Genomic DNA, 15,721 nt, shown 5'->3' with positions numbered 1-15,721 from the left:
GGACTTTGAGTGGGAGGTCTGTAGTAGACTTCCACCGTTGTGTCCCCTGTGGTCTCATAGATAGGATAGTCACGGAAGACAATTATCTTCAACTTCAAGAGATTGCTGCAGCAGTGGTAACTGTTTCGGGATGATGGACAACAGTGTTCAAATAAAAGGAAGTGAGCCTCAACCTTGATTTGCCCAAGATCTCCCCTGTCCTGGGCATGTACTCTAACCACTAGGTTGCTGGATGAAAAATGGGGGACTTGATTTCTCTTTTGGTGAATACAGTGTGGGGTGTGTTCAGAACTTCTGTATGTTTGCAGCAAGGTTGTATTCCATAGATGGACTTAGATGTCTCCAGGGTAGAAACCAATTACTGCCAAGCATGTGCAGTAGGGTCACAGTTATATAGGACAAAAGTCTAGTTGTGTAAGGCACTTAGGTGTGCTTATGCTATTCATGCTGCTCCATGAGATGACATAGAATGTCACTGGAGATATTAAATGCCTAAAAACTGTGTGCAACTTATGTGTCTTAGCAGTACAGTAGTACCATATTGTCTCACATGCAACAAAACATGAAATATAATATGCACCTTGTTTTTGAAAGGTAGACTAAAGTAAAAAAGAGCCAGACGTGCTCATTGTTTTACTTCCTGTGGCTTACTGAAGTTCTTACTTTCAGTTTTACATAGTAAGCCAAAAGTGCTAAACCTTTGCAGCTACACAGGCTGGGTAAGTGGGGCATAGCCAGTCTATGGGCCAGATCTGGTATTCAGGGTCACATACTGGGTCCAGGTCCAACCACTGTGTCTGGGGCCATGCTCTGGGTCTCACCCCACACACTGGGGCCAGCCTTACAACAACCTCATGTGTCAGCCTGACCTGATGCACTGCTCCCTCACCACTAAATTTCTGGACCTGTGGGGAGCCTCACATGCCAGATAACTTGGCTCCAGGAGCCATACTTCAAGGATAACTGCAATAAGTGGCTGAACCTGCTCTTTCCATATTTCTTACCTGTGGTGCACATTTCAATTTCCACCAGATGGTTTTTAGGTAAAAGGTGTGCACTGTATGTGAAAAAATATGGTATTTTGCTCTTACAATACTGACATGTTTGAAGATCCCAATTAATGTTCAGTGATTACATTTTTATTATTTAAGAACCCTATGCTTAGTATGTTCACTCTGATAATATAAAGCCACTTTAAAATAATAATTTCATATATTATTAATGTATTGGTTGCATAAGGTTTCATTAATATGCACTCGCAGCACAGACTGGAACAGCTTCTTTGATTCTTTGTTCATGGCAAAGAAATGACAGTAGGGCCCTATAATACAGAGTATGATGTTCTGAAGATGTACTGGGTAAGTTCTGCCACTCACACGTATGCAGGAAAGTTGGACCCTGAAAGCTGAAGAACACAGAAGGGAAACACGTGGTTGAACGGTAAGGTTGTGTCCAGTTGGGGAAGAGTAGATGGGGGAATGCATTTACAACATTCCAGTAGAGTGGGCAGGGGTTTTCTCACTCTCTATATGTTACAGGGCTATGCTCCCCTGGGTTATGTCCACCCAAACACATGGGGGGCGGGCATGGAGAAGTTGGGCAGATCAGTGGATCCACCAAGAATCTTGTAGAGAGTAACCACAACTGCAATCTCAGCAAAAACAGATGTATTTCCAAAGGTGCAGAAGTGTTACAGGAAGTCCACAACCTGATCCAAAGTGCTCTATCCAAACCCATTCCACCATGCTTGGTGATAGGTGGAGATTTAGTCTATTACAGGCAGCAGGCTGTTGGGGTATGCCTATACTGTACAGTGAAGTGCCAGGTAGAGCTTGTGTACCAGTATGCCCATGTTAACTAAGGAGCAAGAGTATATTAGACCAGGCAAAGTACAGTGCTAATATGGCTAATTCCCATGTGAGTTTCCTGGCTCTCTAAGACACTACACTGTGCAAGATAGACAGACCCTTTGTTAAACAATTGGGAATGGGTTCACAGACTAATTGTCACAAGGTAAAAGGGCAGGGATCTCCCACATATCAGCTGCTCCCCAGTCACTGCTGACACGCACATTCTTATCCTGCAGTGAAGAAAGATAAGCTGCAGCAGTGTAGTTTAGCTTTCAGCTACCATGGGGGAAGAGTATCACAGTGGCAGCTACTGGTGAACAGTGGAGACACAGTAAAACCCCACCCCCTTTTTACAGTAGCTAGTTTTCATGGCCCTTCCCTTAGCCCGTGTCTTGGTCAAAGCTTCACAGGCTTAGCATGTCAGAGGCAAGATCAAAGGTCAGGAATTCATGCTGTGGAAGCCAGGAAATTCAGAACCATGGGTCTCAGAGTATCACTGACTCCTTCTGATCATTGGCAACACATAGGGAGGGGGTGCGTGCAGGTGCACGTGCACCCCCTGAAATTGGCCATGCACACACTAGAAGCAACAGCTGGGAAACGGGAAGTGCCAGCGGAAGTACACTTTTTGTTCACTGCTGACTCAGCAATTGGCCGCTGGGGGACCCACCCTGTTGGTGATCTGGTGCCCCCCCAGACTCAGGTGGCACCAGTTGTCAATGCTTCTGATGGCACTGCATGCTGTTTAGACTAAAACTGACAAAAGCCCAAACTGTCCTTTTTTAGTTCTTTGGATATAGAGTACTAGTTCTCTTCTTACTCTTAGGCTAATGAGGAGATACAGTTTCATATGGGTGCATTGCACAATGTTTCTATATGCCTGTGCCTTCCTAGTCACTAACCTGCTGTTGTGGTTCTGCGGCAGAATCCTTATCTGCCACGTGGGAGACTCAAGTGTGACTCCAGGATGCTCACAGCCCTTGAGGCACTGAATGTCTGGGCTCAGTTTGGCCTCTGAATTCTCCCTCAAAGGCCTAAAGTGGGGATGGAAGGTGTGAGCAGCCTCCACTCCTCCATGCACCTGCCTAAGTGTATGTATTGAAGGTCCTGGTGACCTCTCACGCATACACCCTGTTCCAGAAGGATCAATGGCTGCCTAGCTGATAGATTAATATGTCACAGCTTATAGAAAGCCATAGGCACTGTAGATTGTAAGGCTGTGAACCAAATTCTCTCATCTATTTCAAAGTGCACAGCCCCACAGAAGCCAGAAGGTTAAAATCAGGCAGAAACATACTTACAGAACAGGGTGTATACCATGTGTATACTAGTGTGTGTGGGGGGGGGGGAGGAGGGGGTCTATGGGCCAGATTGATTTGATGCTCTGCTTTCAGCTCCCTTTCTTGTTCTCCTTACCCAATCTGCTGTTTCCTGCCATATCTGCCACTGTGCTCCCTGTCCCCTCCCTTATTATCTGCATGCCACTATAGAGGCTGCCTGTGCCACTTCTGGCACACGTGCCAGAGGTTGGCCACCCCTGTTGTATACAGTACTTTCATGCTCACTATCTCTCTTTCTGTCTTTGGTGGGTATCTAATTTGAAGCTTTACTACATTTTCCAGCAGTTAGCTCTGTTATTGAACTGTGTGTCCAGACACACAAGTCGCTTACACTACATTAAGAAAGGAGTGAGAGCTCTCAATGCACTGACCTCAGGCAGGGGGAGGGCTGTGTGCTCTAGTCCTCTGCTCTCTTCTTTTTCATTAGCTCTGAACCCATCTCTTACAAGGCAGATGTACAGGACAGTGGTGATACCAAGGCAAAGGCAGGGTTCTTGGGAGTGCCACAGCTCTGCATTGCAGTAAGGTAGTGTTTGTTTAAATGTTTTCTTAACTTTGATTATCATAATTTGCAGCTGTTTTTTGTTTTAACAAAAGGAGCTTCCTATTAAGGGATTTCTCTCTCTCTCAAATTATTAAGGCTAAATCTTTGGCTGATGTAACTGGCCAAACTCTGATGTCCCTAGACCCAAGACATTCATTCCATGATGAGGAGATGGCCCAGGGCATGTACCTTTCTAAGTGTACTTATTACTATGAAAACAAGGCAGACAAAATGTGGACCTCACCCTGGATGCATGAATTAATTGCTAAAGTGAATGTTGGAACACCTAGCAGCCTGAGAAAAAGGCCTTTATACAGGGCATGCATTGCAAGTGTAGCATGTGCTATGTAAGATGAAATCCATCCACAGCTGTCAGCATGGGTGGATCTAGGAGTGGAGCGAGGAGGTGTAGTCACAACTCGCATTCAGCTGTGCAATGCATGCACAGTGAGTCTCTGAGCTCACCAGCTCCTTGGTGCATCTCCTGCCAGAACCATCACTTTGGCACAGCTCTGGAACCATTTGCCCCCTGCTAAATTTGGTGGCAGGGGGACAAGGAGAGTTGGGGTGAGAAGTAACAGCTTTCACCTCCTGAATTTTGTAGGTGGGTTAAAGCAGCAGTTCTGGAAGGAACTGCACGGACAAGCCAGTGGGCTCAGTAAGCTTACTGTGCATGCGACACGCAGACAATAGGGAGTGTAACTGCACTCCCTGAGCCCCCCCTCAATCCACTCCTGTCTCTCTCTTTTCGCTCCAAATTTTTACTTCTATGCTTAACTGAATAATAGAGAGTTCCATCAGCTTGATCTCCCAGACATTTTCTGGGGTGCACAATGTATAAAATGATACAACTATATTAGCTGACTTTCATTCCATACCTACATGGCAGATCATCTTGTCTTCCAAACTGTTGCAGGAAGAATGCAGAAAGCAAGGTTACAGAACAGTATATTTGGAAGTATAAGTACAGGCAAAAAACAGGCTGTATTGGAAACAACATTACACATGTCCCAGGCAGTATAAACAGGGAGAAGAATTGCACTGCCTGGAGATCTGTCAGTCGATTTGCAGCAAAGGCTGCTTTTTCACGGTTAGTACAGCTTGGTTTTTGACAGTGAGCTGGAGTATCAATGCCAATACATATATCAAGGAAGGGCTCTCAAGAAATCCAGAGACTTTTTCTTTTTACATTTTCTTAGGTTGTATCTTGTGTCTGTGGTTCGCTTAGGTTCTGTACCAGTCAGTAGTTAATGTTGTATTTTAACTCTCACAGCTCCTTTCCTATTTATTTTAATGCCCACAGCAATTTACCTGTTCAGTGGCCCCTGCCCTGTGGAGGGGTTGTGGAGCGGTGTAAGGGGGTGTGAACGAGTTTGCAGGGGTGTGGAGGGTGTGTGGGGGACTGTGTGCGCATGTGTGAGTGTGTGTGCATGTGTGAGTGTGTGTGCATGTGGGGGGGCTGCCTGAGTGCTAAGACTAGGATACATACATTAGAGCCCAGGTGGTGAGCATTTTGCATGGGGCCAAGCCCAGGATGCTCCCACCTAGGGCAGCCCATGCCCTGCTCCAGCCCACACCTGCTGGCCCAGCCCCAGCCCTGATCAGTGCTCACAGCACCTGGGTGCTGCTCCACTCTCCTTGCCACCAGCGGCTCCTCTCCTGCTGTGCTGCTCTTGGCTGGAAGGAAGCTTTAGGGTGGCTCAGGTGGCTCCTGCCACAACATGCGGGGCTCTGCCTTCAGCTCCCACTGCCTTGCATCAACTTCATCGGGCTGCTGAAAGCTGTATGCTCTGGCTAAGGTTGGGGCTGGGGCTGGGGCCGGGGTTGACCAGCAGGCATGGCTGGGAGCATGGTGCAAGCTGCCCTGAGCTGGGGTTGACTCCATGCAGAGCACCACAGGGGCAGCTGTGGCCTGAATGGAATCAATTGGCAGGCATCCCCTGCAGGCCAGATCAATCAGTTGGTGAGCTGGATCCAGCCCTCAGGCCATATATTGCCTACCCCTGTATTAAGATATCTCACAGATGCTCTGGAGATGTGACTGGAGCTTTGCTCTAGACTCGTGTCAGAGGCTGCAGCTGGCAGGCCCAGCTGGAAATGATTACTTGGCCATTCAAGCTGAGGAGTCAGAAGTGACAGGACAGGTTGTTTGCAAGTGACAGGACAGGGCCCACAGGGAAAGCCTTGCACTATAGTAAGTACCTACCTTACCTCACGTCTTGCACTTTTAAGGCTTGTCTATTCTTTATTGGCAATGGATCACTTGGAGGATAGCACTGAGCACGCACCCACCCACCTCATAGGCTCTGACACATTCTAGAGCAGTGATCGCCAACCAGTGGATCTCAATCCACCAGTAGATCTCGAAGCCTCTTGAGGTAGATCTCGGAGCCTCTTGGAGCTGATCCAAGGCTGCATGCATGCATGCGTGCAGATGCATGCCCCAGCCAGCAGGTCAGTCCATGGGGGTGGGAAGGGGCAAGGGTTAGATCGAGGCTCTCACAGTGAGGGACAGTGCTGCAGAGGCAGGAGGTAAGTTGAGTGGGGCCCTGGCCGGGTGGGACTTACCTGCTGGGGAGGTGTGCAGGTGCAGGAAAAATACTCAGTTCCCCTGCACAAGACCCAGTGCTGACATGGTATAGACAAGCCCTTAGAAGTCATAGAAGAGTAAGGAAATGGATTCAGGAAAGCTTACCAGAGGTGTTAAACAAGGCAAGTAAAAAGAGAAATCTATCTGTTAAATTATATAACACTAATGCTCCTCCAGGCCTCCATAATTCAGCCTCCAGAAGGAATTTTCTCCACTGAGAAGAAAAGAGAATATTTACTGAAAAACGGGCTATGTAAGCACCGAGCTACCATGGCTTTAATTGATTTTTGACACAAAACTGCCTCCTGAAGGCTGCTCTAGCATAACAGTACCATTGTTTGATTCCTTACATAGATAGCTAGTATAAAACAAACTGTTGAGGCCAAGCCTGCAACCCAGAGATCCTTTTACAAATAACATCAATGCTCTTCAGTGTTCATGGTACCTCCCCTGCCTCCCTTGCCATTACAGTGATGGTTTATCTTCTGGACCTTGTGTTTTAAAGGAATGCTTTAGAGACAGGATACAGAACTCACATCAGGATAGTATGGGATTTGTCTACACCACTTCCACAGCTCCACTGAGTATGCTGATTTAAAGCACACCCTGCTCATTTGCACCTCCTCCACACACATCTGTCCTACAGATAAGGCAGTAGAGCTGTGCTGAGGGCATCCCCTGCTGCTACTTTCAGATATACTGGAAACAGTGACAGAATTGCCAGCTCAAGCCAATTTTTTTTTAATGATAAGTTGCAAACCCTTTACCAACCAGACTTGTATTGATATATCTTTTTCCTGACATATGTTTTACAGAATGGAAATATGAACCTTCTGCTAGGCCTTGGGTAGGGGCCAAGTTCAAATTTACAGGTTTAACACCAACCATAGTAAAATTTTTGTTGTCAGAAAAATGTTTGCACATTATCAGTAAAAAAGAACACCATGCTGTCCCCACCCCAGGGGTCCCCTCCTTATCCCAGCCCCCAACCATATCTCACACCATGCTGCCCCCACAAGCCCACCTCCCTGGCTTTACCCCCACTGCCCCACCACTCTGTCCCAGCACAGACCCCCAAAAAGGGATTACTGTCTGCCTATTTGCAACCCAGCAGTGTTACAGGCAGGTGACGGGATGCAGAAGCAGCAGCACATAGCTGGGGGATGAAGTGGGCTATGTAGGCTACCAAGCCCTGAGAAAATGCTCCCTGTAGCATGGCTGAGCTTCCTCTCAGACACCAGGTGGTACTTCTCTTCTTTGTCTGTCTTTCTGCATCCAGCTGTGTTCACAAACAGAGCTTCAAGCAAGCTTCTGGATACTTAGTTTTTTACAGACTGCTCCATTTTTTAACAGACCTTATGAATAGGTTTTTTTAGCTTTTTTTTTTTTTTTACTGACTGTGAATTTACAGGCAGTTGGCAACCCTGAGCAGTGAGTGGTCAGTGGTGGCAGGGGATGCCTTCAGCCTGGGTATACTGCCTCCTTTCTAGGACTGGTACATGCAAAGTGGGAGTGGGTGGGCAGGATAAGCTTGAAGTAGTGGTGATCCTGGGAGCTGTAGCTTTATGAAAGTACCTTAAGTCTTTTATGAGCAATGCAGGCAAAAAGTAGAGGTAAACACAAATCAAAAGCCCAGTCCAAATTTCAGACAGGATGCATTTTCTGTTGGTTTGATTCTGATCTCACAAGGCTCAGCTGCACGGACTCCTGATTTATATCTCTGACCATGTCATTAGCTTGAGGCCCCATATCTCTGAAAGAGTCCAGATCCAAACATCCCTGAACTGGGAAGCTCGAAAGCAAAAATCTGAATCTGAACCTTACCAAACAGGAAAGTTTTCAGACTTGGTCCAACAAGCTTTGGCATATTTTAGTAAACTATAACATGAAATGCCATAGAGGAAGTAATAAAGGTCAGAGACAACTGCTCTTTGCTAACAATGATGTTGGGATTTTTAGGACGTATGCTTCTACGTTTGACTGTATTAATCACCTTTCAGTTTCTTCTCACTAGAGCTTGGTCTCCCTCCTTCACTCTGTTTTCACATTTTAATGTCTTCTCAGTCAATATCTTCAGAATGAGATAGTGACTAATAATTATATAACCAAGTTTTGTTAGGTAAGAGTGTGATTTTTATTCTATGAGTTACTTTTCAAACTCCTGTCACTAGTGAAGATGATAGATATGGTCTCACAAAATGGACAAAGGGTTTACTGGATCCTTAAGTAATTGCTTCCATTTTTGGCTTGTGTTATTATTATTTACATGTTAAGCACCAATAATGTGCTTGATGTACAAGACAGAAAAATGCCAGAGCTGATTCTCCCCAGTCTTTCAATACTTATTTATCAGAATGGAGAACTTGTTATTCTTCCCCCAGGATGATATTATTACTTCCATCACCACTGCCACAACCACCAGCATAGCAGTGCTAAAAAGACTCAACTGAATCCAGTGCCAGATAAGGGTAGATACTATGCATATATAAAGGAAAAAAACAGTCCCAGGTCCAAACAAGGCAAGAGAGACAAAAAAGCACCAAGAGATTAAGTGATTTGGCCAAGGTCCAGTGGGATGCCTGAATCAGAGACTGAAACTGTGTTCACTTCTGAGTCCCAGTCCAATGCCTTTTCTTCCAGGAAGTTATATCCTTCTGATCACTCACAGAGTTTAGATGCAATGGTAAAAAATAGCAGTGAAAGTGCACAGTGCAAGCTTCCCTATGTATTTCTACTAACACACTTCTTTTAGCTATCGCAGCAGGGCCCATCCTTATAGCTGATGGAGCAGCTTTCACTCCTTGATGTCTGCAAGGGGACTAACTGTTGACAAACTGTGAAGGCTCCTTCATTTAACATGCACTACTAATAATGTATCAGATAGCCAGAGCCACCAATCTTACCTGCATTTGAACCCAGGAGCAGGGGAAGGCTGAAAGGATCTATCAATCTTTACTCATGCCCTGAGCCATCCAGGTCCCAGCATCAGGCTCCTCTCATAAATTATCCTTGATTTTACAAATCCCACAATTATGTTTCCTCTGCCCTGCCCTTCCCCCGACCTTTCCAAATATTTCCAGACTTGGAAAACATTCAGTCCATAAAGTCTGAGATATTGAATGCTGACTGACAGGCCCTGCTTTCCATTATGAGTGGAAGTGAGAGAAGTCCTGTGAAATGAGGAATAAACAGGCACATTGTGCTGCTCCAGCACAAGCCACCTGAGGATCATGGAAGAAGGCAGGGATATGGTGCAGTCGACATCCTACAAGGAACCACAGGCTGACTTGCCTAGCACTGCTTCTGGGCAGGACATGCTCTTTCACTCTGCAACAGGATGTAGCAAGTGCTCTCTTCCATATTAAATTAGTGCTACTGTTTTGTTTTGGTAAGATAGAGAAAGCACCAGCACCAGCACCAGCGAAGGACAGCAATTCTGCTCTCCTACCAGATGGAGCCTGGCTATATACATAGTGAAAACTCCTTGTATCCTCTTCTCTTTTTGCATGTAGGTGTGCACAAATGAAATTGTCATAAAAAGAGTTTGATCCCAACATGACTTGCAATATATTTCTCTCTCATTTTTTATGATCATGAGAGAGAAATTTAAATCCTACATTTAAAATCCCTTTTTAAAACTCTAAATTCAAGTTCTTTAAATTCTGAGCTGACTGGTTGAAGTAAAATTGCTGTACAGAAAAGTTAACAGATTTTGAAGACACAAAGGAAAACTTCCTACTGTAATTATAACACAGAATCAGAGACTCATAGAGAAGTAGGACTGGAAGGGATCTCTAGAGGTCATCTAGTTCAAGCACCTGCCTGAGGCAGGACCATCCCTATTCAAACCATCCTATCTAAATCTATTGTTTACCACTCAGCCAAATTGCCTAGTCACCCCTTACAACCGCAAGATAGAACACTCTAACCTGCTACAAGTAAAGCAAGGTCACCACGGCAGCCAATGTCCTGCTGCTGCAGATGTGGTTAAAAAATGCTTGTGAGATCCTGGGGTAAGGGCCATGCTCCCCACTACAGAGGAAGGAAAACAACACCACAGTCCATGTCAATCTGACCATAGGGTAAAATTCCTTTCTGATACCAAATACGGTAATTGGGCTGACTGTGAGAGGAGAGGCAAAACCCTCTAATCAGGAGCTCCCAGGTTTTAGTCCCAGTAGGAACACTGGAACACTTTAGTCAAAGTCCCCAGCCATGGCTGCAGCCAAGGCCCAATGCTTCTAAAGAAGGCAAAAATCAAAAAACCCTGACACATGTAGCAGCAGCAGGGAAAAACATTCCTTCCCAGCCCTGTGTGGCAAACAGCAAAGACCAGAAGGAATGCCCATTGTAATGGGGAATATGCATTGTAGAACAATGGAGGCCTCTGGACCTTCTCTAATTACACCTAGATCATCCCTGGCCAACGCTTATCCAACATCATCTTGAAAATCTTCTAACAGTGAAGAAGTGTTTCCTTATATCCAATCTAAAGCTTCTTTGCTGCAATTTCAAGCCATTGGTCTGCATCCTATGCTCTGCAGCATGAGAGATAAGGTAACCTTCATCTTCAGATACTTGAAGACTACTATTATATCCCATGTCAAGTCCCGTTTCTGCAGGCTAAACAGAACTATTTCCTTCAGCATCTCTTCATAGGGCTTACCCTCTAAGCCCTTTATCATTTTTGTCACCTGCCTCTGGATCTTCTCTAGTTTCTCCGCCTTGTTTTTAAAATATGGAGCCCAAAACTACACATAGGACACATCTACACATGCAATGAAACATGACTAAATTTACTGCGCGTTAAGCTAATGTGCAGTAAGCGATTTTTGGCAGGTATCTACCAGGTGCAGCTAGTGAAATCAGACTGGTGGGGTGGGTGGAGTGACCCACAGGAGTGGGCGGGGGTGGAGTTTCAGTTGGCTGGGAGTGGGGTGAGGTCTGCAGCTGGCCCAGCTGGGAACTCCAGCCAGTAGCGGGGAGGCTGCAATGCCCTCCCCCCCCGCAGCTGCAAACCCCACCCTGCCACTCGTGGCTATCTGCAACCCCACCCTGCCCCACTCTGTGGGATGCTCCACCTACCCTACCAGTCTGAGTTCACCAGCTGTTCCTGGTATCTACATGTACAGAGACTTGGCATTAAATTTAATGCCAAGTCCCTCCAGCCCTGCCATGTGCCCCTGTGGCCACCAGGGGGAGCATCAGGGTCTAGCCCTATCTGCCAGGACTTGGAGGCCATCTTTGGAAGTTAAAACCTGCTGCTGGTACTTGGCAACCATCTTGGAAACACAGCTCCACCCTCCGATCCGAAGCTAGCCCCTTCCCTGTCCAGGAGCCATGTGCCCAGCGCAGGGGCAGCACACAGTAGCTCCCCGTTTGCCCACCCTATCTCTCCATGCCATAGCTGCTCTATCCCATCCCCATCCCTGCCCCTGCCAGTGATGCCTAGAGGCCCGCTGCTCCAGCCCTGCCCCTGACAGCGACAGCCAATGCCTTTCACTCCTGCTGGCCATGGTGCTGGCCCCAGCAGCAACCCCTCCCCACCACAGGCCCCAGGAGAACTGTGCACTGGCCAGCAGGGGTGACGGCACCAGGTGTGGGAGGCCCTGGCTGACCCCGCTGCACTCCCCAGTCCAGCCCACCTGCCCTGCTGCCCACACCCCCGCTATCCCTGCCCACCCCCAGCACCACTCTTAAGCCATTCACACGTCTGAAAGAAAAAAAACCTTTATTTCCTTAACAACACCTACCCCCATCCCTCCCCCCTCAACAAACAGAGCCTGATCCCCTCTCCAATGAACAGAGCCCCTCAACCAGCTTCCCCATCCACCACAATAAAAACCTGCTTACAATGTCAAAACCATTTACAATGTCTCCAGTTTTCTGTTCCAGACTGGGAGGCCGGGGGGGGGGGGGGGGGGGGGGTGGGGTTACGGGACAGAGCCCAGGGGCAGATGCCCAGGACTCCAGCCTCAAGCTGTTCCCCCATGGGTCTGGGGCCATGGTGACCCCAATGGCCACCTGAGACGGCAATCCCAACAGTGGGCAATTCCTCCTCTGGCTAGCCCAGTGCAGCCCCAGCATTCCCATGAGGCACACCTAGGTCCTCAGGCATGTGGCATGAGGGAGGGTGGTGGGGCCAGTCCCAGGTGGGTGGTGGCAGGTCAGGGGCAGGGGTCAGGCCAGGGGCTTCTGCAGGCAGGAGGCACTGGAGGACCTCTTCCCAGGCCCAGGTGGGGGCCTGCCGTGGGGACGAGGGTGGGACCCAGGGGCACTGAGGGGCCACAGATGAGGGCCAGGCAGGTGGGGGGGAATCGATGTGACTGACAGGCCCAGGACAGGACAGTATCCTCAGCCTCCACAACCCAGGCCTGGTGGGCCACCTGCTGCTGGAGCAGCAAAACACGCTTCCACTCCAGGGCCTCCATCCATGCCCAGGGTTCCCACTGTGCCCGGTCTCATGCCTCCTCCTGGACAGTCTCTTGGGTGATATCCTTCACCTGGCAGGCCTGTTCCTGTGCCTCCTGCTGCTCTGCCACTACCATCAGCCACTGGAGCAGGACAGTCCTATGCAAGTGTGTGCCACTGGTGCAGCTGGCGCATCTGGATGGTTCCAGTGCTGGGTGGTGGTGAGCCGGAGCCCGCATCCCTACTGGGGTTGCCGGGCTGTCCTCCACATCCAGATGTTGGTCCTGCAAGGCAAGAGGCAGAAGCCTTTTGTGAGAGTTTGTAACACTTCAGAGATAAGATGCTCTGCATCAGAAGTTATGTGTTGCCCAGCCTCAGATCAGGGGTTAGCTATGCACAGGTATCCAGGGACCATAATAAGTTGGTGGGGCAGGCCTGGGCCCAGGCAGCCACCAGCTGAGCCCTGCCATCCCTGCTTGCTCCCCTGAGGCTGGTGGCCTGTTGGGTGCTGGCTGCAGGCAGCCTGCCTACCCTGCCCCCTTCCCAAAGCAGGATAGGCCAGGGTTCTGGCAGCACCTGCTGCCATGGCTCCAGAACCTGCTTCTCCCACTCTGCCCCTGCAGGCCACCTGCTCTTCTGTGCTGTGGCCCAGCCCACAGCATCTGGGCTCAGGGTGGACAGGGCTCCCAGACAACCAGGGTGAGGGACTTGCTCCATCCCCACCCTTCCCATTAGGGACCTCTCAAGGGAGGCACCCTAGGGCCACCCTGCCATACCGCTGCTGTGCCTTAAGTGTGCCCCTGCTGTGCCCTAGGGGACAGGACTGGCAGAAACAGCCTGGGTCCTGCCAAGGGGGAACACAAGGCCTACAGTGCTCCAAGATCCTGGTGTGTGTGCCCCAGGACCCAAAATGGCTGCAGGCTTTTAGTCTGTGGGTAGGGATACCACAGAGAAGCCCAGCTCTGAAGCATGAGATGCCGTCAGGAGCCCTGAGGCTGGGCTCAGGCTGCCACCCTAGTGGCACCGCGGAACAAGCACTGAAGTTAGTGCCAGGTCACATCTACACGTGCATTACTGCAGGTATCAAATTTAGTTGCAATTATCCATTTTTACTTCTCAGGAAGGGCACACGTGTGGATGTGTGCCTTTACTGCACAGTAAACTAGGCTAGGTATCACCTGTTTTGTATTTATATGTTTGATTATTCTTCCCAAGAAGTAACACCCTGGATTTGTCAGCACTGAACTTCAACTCAAGCCAAACTTTTCAATCCAACTTCTAAATTACAATTCCAACATGTTTGCAATGCTTCCCAGTTCTGTTTTGTCTTCAAATTTTTCTCAAGAAGCTCTCAGTTTCAGCATTCAAGTCATTTATAAACATTTCAAACAGCACTGGGCCCAGTGGGACTCCACTTGAAACCTCCTGCCATTCTGACATAGTTCCATTTATAACTACTCAGTTTAATCACTCAGGTTTGTGTTTTTCCTCTCAGCCCTCCTCTGAATGGATTCCAGAAATTTAAAATAAGATAAAGAATAAAATTAGTGTAACCTAATTTCTAGTTGCAAAGCAAGAAATTCAGATGTACTATGACAATAGAAGACAATTAGGTTTAGGACTATCAGATGTAGGGACAAGTTGCCCAGATGGATCTGAGAATCAGCGGTGCTAACTTGATACACGTGAGTTGAAGATTTGACTATATTCTAGATTCTTTGGCCATGTTCCTAGACTCCCTGAAGCTGGTTTTAATCAGATTTAACTCAATTGATTCAGAGTTAGTCCTGCTTTATATCACAGAAAGCCTTGCCTCCTGATTTTTATTACCAGCATGGGCAAGCAGAATCACATCCCAGTACTTAGATTTTTCAGTCTGTATTTATTACTTGCTGCAAGAGAACAGCTCTACCTCTAGTCCTTTATGAAGGGCTCTCCTGGTTTTGTACCCCAGATCAAGAGAAACTGTGTTGCAGCAAGAGTCTATAGCCTTGGCATCCATTCTAAAGGAGAAGGGGGAAGAGTTTATAAGGGTAGGTCTTCTCTTCAGTAATCCCTCATAGTCAAGGATGATTGTCTTCCATGACTGTCTTAGTTGTATGTCCAAAGATGGCTGAGGAAGCCTATCCAGGATTAACAGACTCTACTGTAGCTCGGACATGTGCTTCCATTTGGGGTGGGTGGTGCTGAATTCTTGATTTGGTCCATGACACACTGTTTCTGCTGCTCCTGCTTTTCCATCTTCTTTTGTTGGTGTGAAGTTTCAAAGTACTTAGATCCTTGCAGCAGACTCTTTCTCCATTTGGGGCAGTCCTGAACAATAGTCTTCCATGAGTTGACATTAGGGCTATGCAAAATTTCTCCAGCTGGTTCGTTTCAATGCTGTTTCGACTCGTTTCGAGCTCAAAACAGCAAAATCGAAATGAAACTAAGGGCTTCGAAACAGCCTCAAAATGAAAAAAGCTGAAGCTGGACTTGCCTGCAGGGAAACAAAAAATAAGGAGTGGGAGGGGAAAGAGCAGGGAAGGTCTGCTTTGATATTGACTGTGTAGCTGGCCAGTGACTGTGATCCTTCCTTGAGATCCCTTCCAATGCTTTGGGGAGAGAGATGGAGAAACAGCATAAAAGGCAGTATTGTTTGAACTGGGATGCTTTCTGCCTTGGGGTCAGTTACTGAGCTATCTTCCAGAAGCTCCGCAGCATTAGACAACAAAGGTACTACCATTGACTTCCTATTTGCTAGCCTAGCAAATGGGATTCTGCAATACCTTTTGCTTGCTTTCTTTACCCTTTTATTTGATTATTATATTCATTGATTCCTTTCAATTTATTCCTCCCCCAAAATCCTCTTTTTGCTTTTGTTAGTATATTTGGATTATCTTCAAATCTGTGCTTTTTCTCATAGTGTGCATTCTATTCACTGAACAGGGAATTATTAAATAATTATATTGCATATTATAATATAGAATAAATATAGGAAGACACA

The 15,721-nt window shown here is 47.5% G+C and overlaps 1 long non-coding RNA gene across 1 annotated transcript in view; it reads right to left on the bottom strand.

The window, feature by feature from the left end:
• Positions 1–15,721, bottom strand: part of LOC109319207 — a 16,823-nt gene that overhangs the window by 553 nt on the left and 549 nt on the right. The window contains exons 2-3 of the long non-coding RNA XR_002103411.1: positions 6,619–6,622; positions 2,189–2,196 (exon numbers count right to left, since the gene is read on the bottom strand). This is a non-coding gene — a long non-coding RNA (uncharacterized LOC109319207). The remainder of the gene's footprint in view (positions 1–2,188; positions 2,197–6,618; positions 6,623–15,721) is intronic.

The sequence above is a fragment of the Crocodylus porosus genome, unplaced genomic scaffold (genome assembly GCF_001723895.1).
Source record: "Crocodylus porosus isolate Cpor-Errol unplaced genomic scaffold, CroPor_comp1, whole genome shotgun sequence".
NCBI lineage: Eukaryota > Metazoa > Chordata > Crocodylia > Crocodylidae > Crocodylus > Crocodylus porosus.
Note: the sequence above shows the minus strand (reverse complement) of the source record. Positions and strands in the feature narration are given on the sequence as shown.